Source organism: Chlorocebus sabaeus, chromosome 20 (genome assembly GCF_047675955.1).
Source record: "Chlorocebus sabaeus isolate Y175 chromosome 20, mChlSab1.0.hap1, whole genome shotgun sequence".
Taxonomy (NCBI): domain Eukaryota; kingdom Metazoa; phylum Chordata; class Mammalia; order Primates; family Cercopithecidae; genus Chlorocebus; species Chlorocebus sabaeus.
The window spans coordinates 95,296,105-95,309,074 of NC_132923.1; the positions used below are offsets into that span (position 1 = coordinate 95,296,105).

Here is a 12,970-nt window from a genome sequence, read left to right on the forward strand (position 1 = left end):
GGGGTGTGTAACCAGCTTGCCTGCCCCAGCCCCTCACGATTTGGGGTGTTGCTCCTATACCCCAGAATATCCCTGAGTGCATAAGTGTAAGCTCCCCACCCACCTAGGCTTAACAGCAGCGAGTCAAGAGCAATTGCTCTCCCTGTTCTGGGTCCCAGGACTCCTCTGGAGCAATGCTCTCCAGTAGAAACACAATGTAAGCTGCAATGTGAACCACACGTGTGAGTTTAAATGTTCTGGTAGCCACATTTAAAAAAGTAAAGAGAAACAGTTGAAACTAATTTTCATACTTTATTTTCTTTAACACAATATATCCAAAAAGTTATTTCAGCATGCAATCAATATTTAAAAATTAATAGCAGATTTTGCATTCTTTATTTTTTCATAATACACACTTTAAAAATAAAGTGTGTGCTTAAACCTTACAATATGGCCTAACCACATTTCAATAGCCACAAGTGGCTAGTGGCTTCTGTATCCTGTGGCCCTGCCCTAGGGCAGGGGAGGCGGAACCCTGGGCTTCCCCTAGGAACCCTGCTCTCCCTGGAAGCACAGCTGCCTCTCTCCTGGCTATAGGTTCCCAGAGCAACTAGGCCTGATTCTGTCACGTGCCTGTCTGCCCCTCTGTAAACCCAGAATCTCCATCCTTCTTCCCTATCTACTCCCTACAGAGCCAGGCAGCTTTTTGCTTTTAAAGTGTTTTACTTTTACTCCTGGAGACCCAAGAAGTCTGATTCTAAATCCACCCCCAGAAAATGGACAGTAGATAATACCACCCCCAGCTGCACCCTTTTTGGAAGAGTTTTCTTCCATGATTTTGCTGCATGGTCACTTGTCCTAAGAGACCATTGCCAGAACAGCAACTTCTTGATTCTAGGGAGCAGCCTTACCTTTCTCCCATTTTGAGCAGGGTTCAGCCCTCAAGAGGCCCTGGGTGATTTTCTGGCCCCTTCATTCTGAAAAAGAAATACCCATGAATGTCATCTCCAGCAAGACATCTCCTGTATGTATAAAATAAGGTTGGCGCTCTCAGAAAGTTTGGGGGAAAGATCTATGCGTGTGTGTGTGTGTGTGTGTGTGTGTGTGTGTGCGTGTGTGTGTGTGTGTGAAGGAGCACAGAGTATCTAGTGACAGGCAAGAGTGTCCTGGTAGCTGTGAGTTTGCCCGCACCCCTCCCATCACCCTGTGAACCCTCCGACCTGCGCCACCTTGCTTCCCTCCCTCCCACTCTCTTTTTGTTAAGTGGCACACGGAGATGTTATTTATTGTAGCATTCTGACAAATAAAAGCCATTCCTCTGATTTACAACCCTGCCACCCCCTCTCTTTGAGTCAGTGTGTGATTCATCTTTTTAATGTGATCCTTCCGAAGCGTGTGGCTCACTAGGGGAATGAATACGGAATGAATCCACTCTGCCAACCTTCCTCCTCTGGCTTCTCACCACTCCTCCTGGCCCCAGCACCCACAACCAACAACAGTCTAGTCCGCGCCAGCCTCTGCTGAGGGCTTACCATGTTTCTCTTTTTCTCCTGTGATTCTGTCCCATTGGTGACTCTGTACTCGGTTCCCAGGGGAACTTAGCAGGGGCCCTGAGGACAAGCACCCACCAGAGTCAGCTGCAGTCCCTAAGATTCCGTTTGGTTTGGGAGGAACCCAGGAACCCTGGAACCTGGTTTGGTTTCCAGGTTTGAAAACCACAGCCTTGGCACCCTGAAGCCGCTCTGCTGATCTAAAAAGGAGTGCCATTGACAGGGGGTGCAGGGGGAGTAAGGTGCTGTGGCCCCCACCCCAGCCTCCAGGCTCCTCCATTCTGACCTGGTCACATCATCTCCTAAGATTTTCCTTGCTTAACTCCTCATTCATTCATTCATTATATCGTGGTCTTAAACTCCTCTGTAGTCACTTTTCTTTTTGTAAAATCGTGGTATACATTATAAATTTACCATTTTACCTTTTTTTTGAGACATAGTCTTGCTCTGTCACCCAGGCTGGAGTGCAATGGCTTGGTCTCAGCTCACTGCAACCTCCACCTCCCCGGTTCAAGTGATTCTCCTGCCTCAGCCTCCCGAGTAGCTGGGATTACAGGTGCCCACCATCATGCCTGGCTGCTTTTTGTATTTTTAGTAGATACAGGGTTTCACCATGTTGGCCAGGCTGGTCTTGAACTCCTGACCTCGTGATCCACCTGCCTCAGCCTCTGAAAGTGCTGGGATTACAGGTATGAGCTACCATGCCCGGCCCCATTTAGCCATTTTTAAGCATACATTACAGTGGCATATTCACATCATTATGTGACCATCACTGCCCTCCATCTCCAGAACTTATTTTACCTCTCCAAACTGAAACCCTGTACCCATGAAACAGTGACTCCGTTTCCCTTCTGCCCACAGCCCCTGGCAATCACCATTCAACTCTCTGTCTCTATGAATTTGACTACTCTAGGTACCTCACATAAGTGGAATACAGTATTTGTCCTTCTTTTCTGACTGGCGTATTTCTCTTAACATAATGTCTTCAAGATTCACACGTGTTGTAGCACATGTCAAAAGTTCCTTCCTTTTCAAGGCTGAGTGCTATCCAGAGTGTGCATATATCCATGTCACATTTGGTTGAACGATTCATCCATCAATGGTTGGATGCCTGGGTTGTTCTTGCCTTTTGACTATTGTGTCACACTCTTCTCCATCCTGGGCATTTCCCAGTGCCTAGAACATTCTTTCCTTTTGAGGGATTTCTGGTATGGGAGGAAGGCCCGCTCCTTATAATGCATAGAGATCACCTGGGAGCAGAGGAGAGACTCCTTAGAACAGCAGGAGGTGACAGGAGAGCTGAGACTTGAAGAGCAACGAGTGACAGAAGGACATGGCAGCAAAAGAAATAGCATGTGCAAATGCTCAGAGGCAAGAAAATCTTGGTTTCTTCCAAGCCTGCAAGTAGCTAGGCCTGGCTACAGGCAAGGAGGCGTATTGAGGAGCAGTGGATATGGGGCCCATCGTTAAGGGCCGGAACACCTTTCTCTATCCTATTGACCCTGGGAAACCACAGTAGGGTTTTCAGGAGCCTTTAGAAGGCAGAAGAGCTCCTTCTGCGGCCATATGGAAGATGGTCTTCGAGTGAGAAAGACTCCAGCTAGGAGGCCAGAGGGAAGTTGTCGCCTCAGTCTAGTGAGAAACAGAGTCTGAACTATGGCAGTTGGCTAGAAGAGGCAGCCATTTCAAGAGCCCTTTAGGAAGTAGAATAGACAGGACCCAGGAGCCATTTGGAAGTGATGGACTCATTTCATTTCAGCAGCAATTATGGAGCTGGGCAAGGAGATCATTAAGAAATGGCATTTAGGGTTTAGCATGGAATGAGCAGGAGGGAGGAGCTGGGAGTGACTCTGAGGCTTCTAACATGGACAGCATTGTACGTTGTCATGATGATAACTTTCCCCACCTAGTTGTGTACACTCGTAGGATAGGGACCCCTTCAGGCGTGGTCTGGTCCAAGCATGGATTTTACTCAAAAGGGAAGACAAGCTCAAAGAGGTGCTCAGTCCACCCAAATGCACACGGCCTTCTCCTTCCTCTGGTCAGCCAGCTATAAAGCCAAATGAAATTTCTCCACTTACTGCACAACCCTGTTTGTTTTAAGAGATTTTATTGCCAGTTACCACTGGGAGATCTAGAGACATTAACAAAATCACAAACAATGGGGGAACAAGAACTTGTAATTAAAATTCTCTGTTTTTGTTACTCCTGCTCTTTATTCAAGTGTCAGTGGAGCTAAATCAGTAGTATTCTTTTCTTTCTCAAATGCTTGTCTTGGTGGCTTCTGGGGAGGCCGTTCCTGTTCTTGTCTCAGGAATCGGCCCCGCACTACCTTCTGTGCCTGGCTTAGCATAACCTTCCTCCTTGCTCACCAGAAGCCCCTAGGCGCATGTTTGTGAGATTTGACCTGGTTGCCGATATGGGCTGTTCAGACTCCCGAGCCCCGGAGAGAAGCAGGTTGGCCTCCCTTGGGTCAGCTGGCACCTCCAGTTCGGTCCTGCATTTGTGTCTACTCACTGGTTTGAGCTCTGTGGGGCAGGAAGGTCCTGCCTTAACCTTTCCCCAGAGCCTCCTGCAGGGATGTCAAGGGGCCTGCTCCAATCTGGAAGTTTAGGAGGTGGTCCCTGACCATGGCCACTTTAAGACAGACAAGGAACATCCCCAGATTAAACTGGCACAACCAACTCAGCATTAGAACAATCCTTGCCCTGCCCTGCCCTGCTCCTGGCTCAGCACTCACCTGGCTCAGGTCTGACTTGTCTAGATTTGGCCATGGGTATCCTGACTCTATTTCCTCCACTACCCCTTGGCCCTGGCTTTCAGCACCTGGTGCTCCCTTTGGCACATGACACCCCCTGCCCCCAGCCTTGGCAGAGTGGCCCAGGCCCCACCCCCATACCCACACAAATCCCGCGACTGGCCCAGCTCTCTCCTCAGGGCAGTGGGCCTCTGCACAACGTGAGCTGGCTGTCGCCCACCTTGACCCCCACTTTGAGACCCTGAGTCTCTGCTCCCCAGTCTTTTTGGCTGTCCACTTTGGTTCTCTCGTCCCTGATCTGCAACCTCGTCCCTAGCAAGGTTGGTTCTTCCCATCAGTGAAGCTGCCTGTCCTGGGCCAATCTCTCCGTGATTTTGTCATTGTCATTTAATTTACCCCTTTTCAAACCCTGTGGGGGACAGATCGTGATTTCCATGTGGAAGTGAGGGAAATGAGGTTTACAGAGACTAAGTTATTGCCCAAGAACACCCAGCTGGGGCGTACATCTGCATCTGTCTGACCCCAAAGCCTGCGCCCTTTCCCACTTTCTCCCCATGCCGCAAGCACCCAATTCTGGTCACCCTTCCTGGTAAGGAGGAGCTTCTGGCCAGGTATGGTGGTACACACCTTTCATTCCTGCACTTTGGGAGGCCAAGGTGGGCAGCTCAGGAGGTTGAGACCAGCCTGGCCAATATGGCAAAAACCTATCTCTACTAAAAAATACAAAAATTAGCCAGGCATGATGGTTTATTCTTGTAATCCCAGCTACTCGGGAGGCTGAAGCAGGAGAATCGCTTGAACCCTGGAGGTGGAGGTTGCGGTGAGCCAAAATCACGCCACTGCACTCCAGCCTGCTGGACAACAGAGTGAGACTCCATCTCAAAAGAAAAGAAAAGAAAAAGAAGGGGCTACTGTCAGCTTAATATTTTTTCATGCATATTTGCTGAGTACTATTCCATATATACTTTGCACATGTAACTCATTTAATCTCACTATAGCCCCTGTGATAGGCACTATCATGTCCCCATTTCCAGTTGAGAAAACTGAGTCACCAAGAGCAGTTTACCCGGGCTTCCCAAAGTAGGGAATGACAGAGTTGGGATCCATCCGGGTAGCCTGACTCCAAAGCCAGAACTTTAACCACTCCACTGCAGACACCACCCATTGGTGCAAGGAGAGCGTGCAGAGGTAGAGAACAGACAGATGCGCCTGGGGGGCAGCAGGAGGGGGTGGGAGGAGGGCAAGTGATCCAGGCAGGTGGCCACCATCTGGGGTTGGAGGGTAGGAAGCAGCAAGCTGAGGCCCAGGCCCAAAGATGCAGGAGGAACTGATGGGCCCATCTGCTGGCAGGAGGGTATGAGGTATGGAGTAGGCCCTCCAGCCACACTGGTCTCTCTATGTTCCTGCCTCCAGGCCATATGCGTATGCTGTTTCCTCCACCTGTGATGTGATGCTCTTCCCTCAGATACGTGCCTGGCTTTCTCCCTCTCATCCTTCCTATCTCTGCCCAGATATCTCCTTCTTCCAGAGACCTTTCTTACCAGCCAATGTAACATAGACCCCTCATCATGTTCCGTCTCCTTTCCCTGTTGTAGTTTTCTGTTTACCGCTTACTGCCAGATGATACATATTAATTCACCTCCCCCCTAGTACAGAAGCTCCCAGGAGGACAGAGATTGGCCTGTTTTGCTCCCTGGGATTTCCCCAGCCACTAGGACAGTAACTGGCTCATAGTCCTGCCCAGTAAACATTATTTACAGAGGGAATGAATGAATGAAGCAAGGGCTCAGCCCCTAAAACTATGTCAGAGCGGGACCAACTGTCAGGCTGACCCGCCCCACCGCCAGCAACAAGATTGGATCCCTGAGCCTGGGGCGAGGCTGAGCCTGTACCTGGGGACCAGTGAGTCCCAGCTGCATTCCCAGGTATTCACTGTCATTTCAGGTGCTCTTATCAGGGACCCTTGGTAGCCAGAGGACAGTGATATGCCAAGCCGGGCAGGTTCATGGGGCTGGGTGATGAGTGTCAGGAACCCCACCACCAGGGCCTGGAGGGCCACCAGAACTACACCGAGACGCTGAGTTTCTGCACTACTACAGGAGAAAAGCAAGTTCTACTCTCTTGCTGTGTCGGATGGGGCCACTCAGGAGGTACCTTGTACTGCTGGGGCAGAGCAGATGCCATCCACTCAAACGCCAGGAAATGACAAGCACCCCCTCTGCTTGTTCCCTCTTCCTTCGTTCATTGCTGGAGATAAGGAGAAAATCAACTTTTCAGTCAATGAAGTGAGTGCAACTAATGGCATCATCTGCTGTCTTTGAGCCTCTGCTGTGTTTACCAGAACAACACCCCCAGGAGGACAGGGATTTGGTTGGTTGTGCACAGTGACTGGCACATACTTGCTGCCAAGAACCCCTGCTGATTGAATAGATTTATTGAAAGTGTGATGTGGCAAGCTCCACCACACCCTGCATGAAGGACGCGGTAATCTGATGCATACCACTGTTCTGGGGCCACATAATACCTTTTACCAAGATTCCACCAGCAACATCTCCTGCTGTCTTCCCAGAGGGCAAGGAGCTGGGTGGACTATTGTAGGGATTAAATGCATGACACGTGTGGGATATAGGAAAGCGCCTGATAGTAAGAAGCCCCCAGCAGATGTTTGCTTTTAGAACTGACGGCTACTGTTTCCATTTGACAGATGATGACAGGCTTGCTGAGGTCTAGCCGATGAACTGCCTTGACTTTTAACCCAAAGCTCTTTCCTCCGTACACACAGAAAGTGAATGCATGTGAACTGTTATATGCAGTTTTAACTTAATCAGATCAGGGTGTGAACCTCCCCAGTGGGGTGTTAGGCTATATAACAGTTAAATACCATGGACCAGGGATCTGGCTTCACTGGGTGGTGGGTTTGGGGGTTTGAAAGAGGGCCTGTGCCTCTGTTGGCCTGCCCCATGAGGCCTGGAGCTGGAGGGTCGAGAGAGCCCTGGGCACACAGCCGTGATTCTGAAAGCTGACAAATGCCCAGTGTTCCTGCAGACAGGCTGAAGAGATGGGGCTGCGTGGCCGGAACAGCTGGGTGGAGGCTGGTGGCAGGAGGCAGTGTGAGTCCCCGCTTTGTTCCTGGGCAGTCACGGGGACAATCAGAAGCATAGAGAAGCCCCTTTCCTTTCCCTCTGGGCTGCAGCCCAGCATTTGGAGCTTCCTGCTTGCCAGCCAAGGAGAGCCTCTGGGAGAGCCCCAGATCAGGCTCTGCACCCAGGCTGGCAGGCGACCAGCACCCTAGGCTGCCCAGCTGAAGCCAGGACCTCTTTTCTCCCACGGCCCTCCTGTTGACTTGGGGAGTAACCCAGGGGAAGAGAACCCGAACCAGGAGTCCAAGTCCTGGGCTGGAGTCCAGTGTAACTGCTCATGTCTGTGGCTCTGGGCAGGTTACTTAACCTCTCCTCCCTGGTCCCTCCCAGAGCTGTCATGGGGGCTCAGAGAAAGAGCTTAATTCCATGCCTGCCACCCACTACACTCACAGTAAAGATCTGCTGTAAGAGTGAAGGGAGGGAGGAATAGCAGGTGTTCCCTAAATATTTTGAAGCAGCTGAAGGGGTTTCCAGAAAGATGGCAGAGAGAGTGCCTGTTTTCAGAACTTCCTTCTCTGAAGCCTCCAAAATGAACAAGAGTCAGAAATGGAGAGGGAAACACCTTCTTTGCTGAAAGCAGACAACAGCTATGACCTCATATCCCCACCCCTGAAGACTATCATAAAACCAAGAAATCCGGGTAAAGTGAAGTTGGGGGCTAAAAGCCAACAGCCACCTGAATGGGTGTCACGGGCTGGTCTGCAGCCTTCTCTTCACCTGCATAAGGACAGGGCCACCTTTCATAAGCAGACAGACCCAAAGACAGACCCAGGCGTCCCAGGGCCAGTGGTAGAAAGAGATTCTCTCAAGGGCCCAGTCAGCCTGACTCTGCCCCCAGAGCATATGCACACACCTCACTGCCCAAAACACTGGCTCAAGCATGGACAAGGCCAGTGGTGCATGGCACAGAGGGCAAGCTCAGGGAACGTCTACGCCTCTGAATTCAAACCTGTCTCAAGAGAAAGCTCTCTCTTTTTTCTTCATGGACACGTGGCCAGTGTTTAAGTTCTGGGCCCAATCATCAATGAGAAGAACAAGTTTCTTGCCTTTGTAAACTCTAGGGTCCACGAGATTTTCTTTTATGGACTACACGGGCAGGGCCTGCTTGGCAGCCTCTTTCCTTTTGTTCACTTTCTGACTGAGGGCTTTGTTTAAATGTCAAGGAGCTCATCCCTTTGTTATTATTGTTATTTCAGCTGCAGGAAACCCAAATCTTTATAGATTTCCCCTTGCAGCAGATCTTCTGTGATCTATTCTTCACTACAGTGGACACATAAAAATGGATGTGGAGGCACGTAACTGTGTCCACATGTAACTGCATATAACTGACTAGGCAGAATGCTGGGCTGTCGGGTTGTCTGCAGAGTAGGATGCTGGCCCTTTTGTGGGTGTGATGTCAGGAGCTTATTTTGCCATATAGTGAATCCATAAAATCATGGACTCTCCATGTTGGAAGCTCAGGTATCAAAACCACTCCTTCTGACTGGGCGCGGTGGCTCACGCCTGCCATCCCTGCACTTTGGGAGGTGGATCACATAAGGATCAGGAGTTTAAGACCAGCCTGGCCAACATGGTGAAACCCCATCTCTACTAAAAATAAAAAATTGGCCAGGCATGGTGGTGAGCGCCTGTAATCACAGCTACTTGGGAGGATGAGGCAGAAGAATCACTTGAACCCAGGATGTGGAAGTTGCAGTGAGCCGAGATCACACCACTGGACTCCGGCCTGGGCGACAGAGTGAGACTCCATCTCAAAAAAAAAAAAACCCCAAAAAACAAAAAAGAAAAACAAACAAAAAACACTCCTTCCATCCTCTTAGAGCCTTGAGGTGATCTGAAAGAAGGATACAAGGCTGTTTTTGGGCAACTCGAGAGTTTTGTTTAGATTCTGAAGCCAACAACTCTACTAGAAAGAACAGCATAGTGACTGAAGTCCCTCTTAAGGGAGTATATTTCCATTCAAATTTATATGCTCCACAGAAATTTCTTCTTCCACAAAGACTAAGAGGAGAGATTTTTAATGTTTGTCTTATATCCAGAATATGATGGGCGAATGGGTGGAGGGAGGGAGGGAGTTTGTTTCAAAATATTCATGTTTCAACACCAGAAAACAGAATGTGATGTGGTTATTCTGTTTACCAAAAACAGTAAATAAGGATACTTGTGGCTGGGTGCGGTGGGTCACACTTGTAATTCCAGCACTTTGGGAGACTGAGGAGGGAGGATTGCTTGAGCCCAGGATTTCAAGACCAGCCTGGGCAACATGACGAAACTCCGTCTCAACAAAAAATATAAAAAGAAAAAATTAGCCAGGTGTGGGTGGCACATGCTGATAGTCCCAGCTACTTGGGAAGCTGAGGTGGGACGATCGCTTGAGTCCAGGAGATCGAGGCTGCAGTGAGCCAAGGTCATGCCACTGCACTGCAGCCTAGTGACAGAGTGAGCCCTGTCTCAACAACAACAACAACAACAAAAAGATGCTTGTGAAAAAAGTGAAAATTCACACATGACTTTAATTAGAGGCAGTGCTCCTAAGAGCTCATCTTACTCTAAAACGTATTATTTAATCATCCTCTAAATTGAGTAACTCCTTTTATTGGGAAAGATGTGATTTATTTTCTATTTCTGAGTAATCTACACAGATATCCCTAGGAGTTCCATAATATGTATGGCCCAGGATTTATTGATTACAAGCCTTTCTGAAAAATGTGTATGTAAAAGTATTTCTGGAAAATCAAAATACTTTCTAAGTACTTGCCCATTATGTGCCTGAATTCTTTCTCACAAAACGATGTTTAATTAGAAGCTAGAGTCCTTTAGCATTTTAAACTCAAATCATTTTTATTCTTCAGATTGTCAAAGCATTCTTTCTTCCCAGTGCATCAGTTGGCTTGTGCTATAGAAAAAACAACCCGCTATATTAATAACTTATGAAAATAAACATGTATTTTCTTGCTCACTTGATGTGAGGACGGTGGCATCTCTGGGCTCTGAAGGCCCCGTATGCCTTCCTATTCAGAGACCTTGGCCAAAGGTGCAGCCAAACCCGAGACACACTGTTCTCTTGTTGCAGAGGCAGGTGCAGGAGCGACTGTGCTGAACCTCACAATCACTAGAAACAGCTTTGCCTCAGACCCGGCACATAGCACGTCCCCTCTCATCTCATTGGAAAGTGTCATACGGTCAAGTCCAAAGCCAGAAACATCTGCTCCCAGGATGCTCATGACACATGACAGTGGCCAAGTGTCAGGTCACATGACAATGGCCAAGAGTGTTACATTTAACTCAGGCCTACTGAAGCTTTGCCGGTAGCATTGATTTTGTCTTTAATTAATTGACAAATCTCATCCACAAAGACATCCTTCATCTGTGACATTTTCTAATTTTATCTATTTTAGAATTCTTAACTCTACCTAGTATAAACTTTTCTATTTAAGTGACTAAAAGCTAGAGAGTGGAGACAGCCCTTGACCAAAGTCAGATGACTTTGGCTTAAGCCTAGCTCAACTCAGCTTCATCAGGCAACCTCGGGCAGTTTTTACCTGCTCTGGGCCTCAGCTTTCTAATCTGTGCACATCAGAGGAGGTCACACTACAAGAATGCTTAGGAAGGAATGAAGCACCAGAGGAATAGATGGTTGTTAGAGACGACATTCCAAGCATTTAACAATTGGCTGAAGTGGGTGTGTGCCACAGCACCAAAGCAGCATCTTGGAGGACTCAGTTAAAATTCTTTAGATACTGGATTCCAGAGTGTGTCTGGGAAGAAGGAGCCAGGGCAGTGTTTGAGGATGCTCAGAGCAGTGGCTGATTACCAAGTGGTACAGAGGCATTTCAGCGCTTTCACAACCAGTACAGTCACTTCAGCACATCCCTGCTGAACGCCAGCCCGTGTGATGTTTTTATTCACATTCCTGCGGATGAGGAAAGGCAGCCTTGCCCAGCGGAGAGAATATTGAACTGAATCACAAGACCTGAGTTCTGGGCTTAGTTCCACCAGTCACTTGACAAGTGACTTCACTCTTGTGTGCTCCAGTTTCTCCACCTGTAGAATGCAGTAAATAGTCCCCACCTTCCAAAGCTGGTGTTTAGATGAAATGGGGCCTTGTGAGGGAAGCACCCAGCACAGCATCTGGCTGACCAGTAGGTGTTTCCTGAATCTGCATCTGAACTTGATCATCTTGTTTGGGTCCCAGCCCTGCCACTGACTGATTCCATGAACCTGTTTCCCATAAACTCCATAAAATGGGTCAACCTATGGGGCATATGCAGTGCACATAGTGTTCAGAACAGTGCCTGGTAGACAGTGAGTACACAAATTGATCCTATTTTATTTATTTATTTATTTATTTATTTATTGATACGAAGTCTTTCTCTGTCACCCAGGCTGGAGTGCAATGGCACGATCTTGGTTCGCTGCAACCTCTGCATCCTGGGTTCAAGTGATTCTCCTGCCTCAGTCTCATGAGTAGCTGGGATTGCAGGTGCCTGCTACCACACCTGGGTAATTTTTGTATTTTTAGTAGAGACGCCATGTTGGCCAGGCTGGTCTCGAATGCCTGACCTCAAGTGATCCAACTGCCTCGGCCTTCCAAAGTGCTGGGATTACAGGCATGAGCCACCGCACCTGGCCCTATTTTATTCTTTGTTTGTTTTCTGTTGTCACTGATCTCCACATCAGGTCTGCTGAAACCATCCCCATAGCCGCTTCCACCTTTTTCTTCACTGTCATTTCTGATGTATTTTGCTTCTGATGGCTGCCACCTCCTTCCCTCTTCTGTTGTTCTTTGTCTGTTCCTTTCTCTGCCACCTCTCCTGTGCATCATAGTATTAGCTTTGAGAGCTCTGATGCATTCGGCTGCAAGTGCCAGAAAACCCACCTCCAGCTGGCTTAACCTATGTGGAAATGTGCGTGTCAGGCACCAGGAAGGAGGGCACATCTCATGGCCCTAAAAGTCATGAAGAGACTAGTTCATCACAGCTCTCGCTTTCCTCTCAGCAGGATTCCCTATGATTAGAAGATGGACGATGTCAGTGGCAAATGGGGCTGAATGTGGCCTTGTTCATGCCCAAGTGTAGATTTCCTGGTGTATAGAGGAATCTTGGTGCAAAGAGTGAATGCACAACCCTGGGTGCCTTTTCAGTGGCTTCCTATAAGATTGCTGCCTGGAGGAGTGACCACTAGAACCTGGAGGTCAAGCATGGCCTACTTGAGGTGGCATCACTCACAGTAGGGGCTGCAGGTAGAGGCCGCTCGTGGCAAGTGGGAGTCTCTGAAAAACCCAAACCAGACCCAAGAGAGGGAGAGTCAGTTTAAAAACCTGCCAGGGACTGGGTATGGTGGCTCACGCCTATAATCCCAGCACTTTGGGAGGCCGAGGCAGGCAGATCACAAGGTCAGGAATTCGAGACCAGCCTGTCTAACACGGTGAAACCCCATCTCTACTAAAAATACAAAAAAATTAACCGGGCGTGGTGGCATGCACTTGTAGTCCCAGCTACTTGGGAGGCTGAGACAGGAGAATCACTTGAACCTGGGAGGCG

General features: G+C 48.7%; 1 protein-coding gene and 1 long non-coding RNA gene across 6 annotated transcripts in view; one reads left to right on the top strand and one right to left on the bottom strand.

Annotated features, from left to right (window-relative positions):
* HIVEP3 (HIVEP zinc finger 3) overlaps nt 1-12,970 on the top strand; it is a 535,336-nt gene that overhangs the window by 257,539 nt on the left and 264,827 nt on the right. The gene's annotated exons all lie outside the window — the stretch shown is intronic.
* The window catches only part of LOC140709256 (uncharacterized), a 52,560-nt gene that overhangs the window by 5,883 nt on the left and 33,707 nt on the right, over nt 1-12,970 (bottom strand). For both annotated transcript variants that reach the window (XR_012089691.1, XR_012089690.1), the window contains exon 2: nt 891-956. This is a non-coding gene — a long non-coding RNA (uncharacterized lncRNA). The remainder of the gene's footprint in view (nt 1-890; nt 957-12,970) is intronic.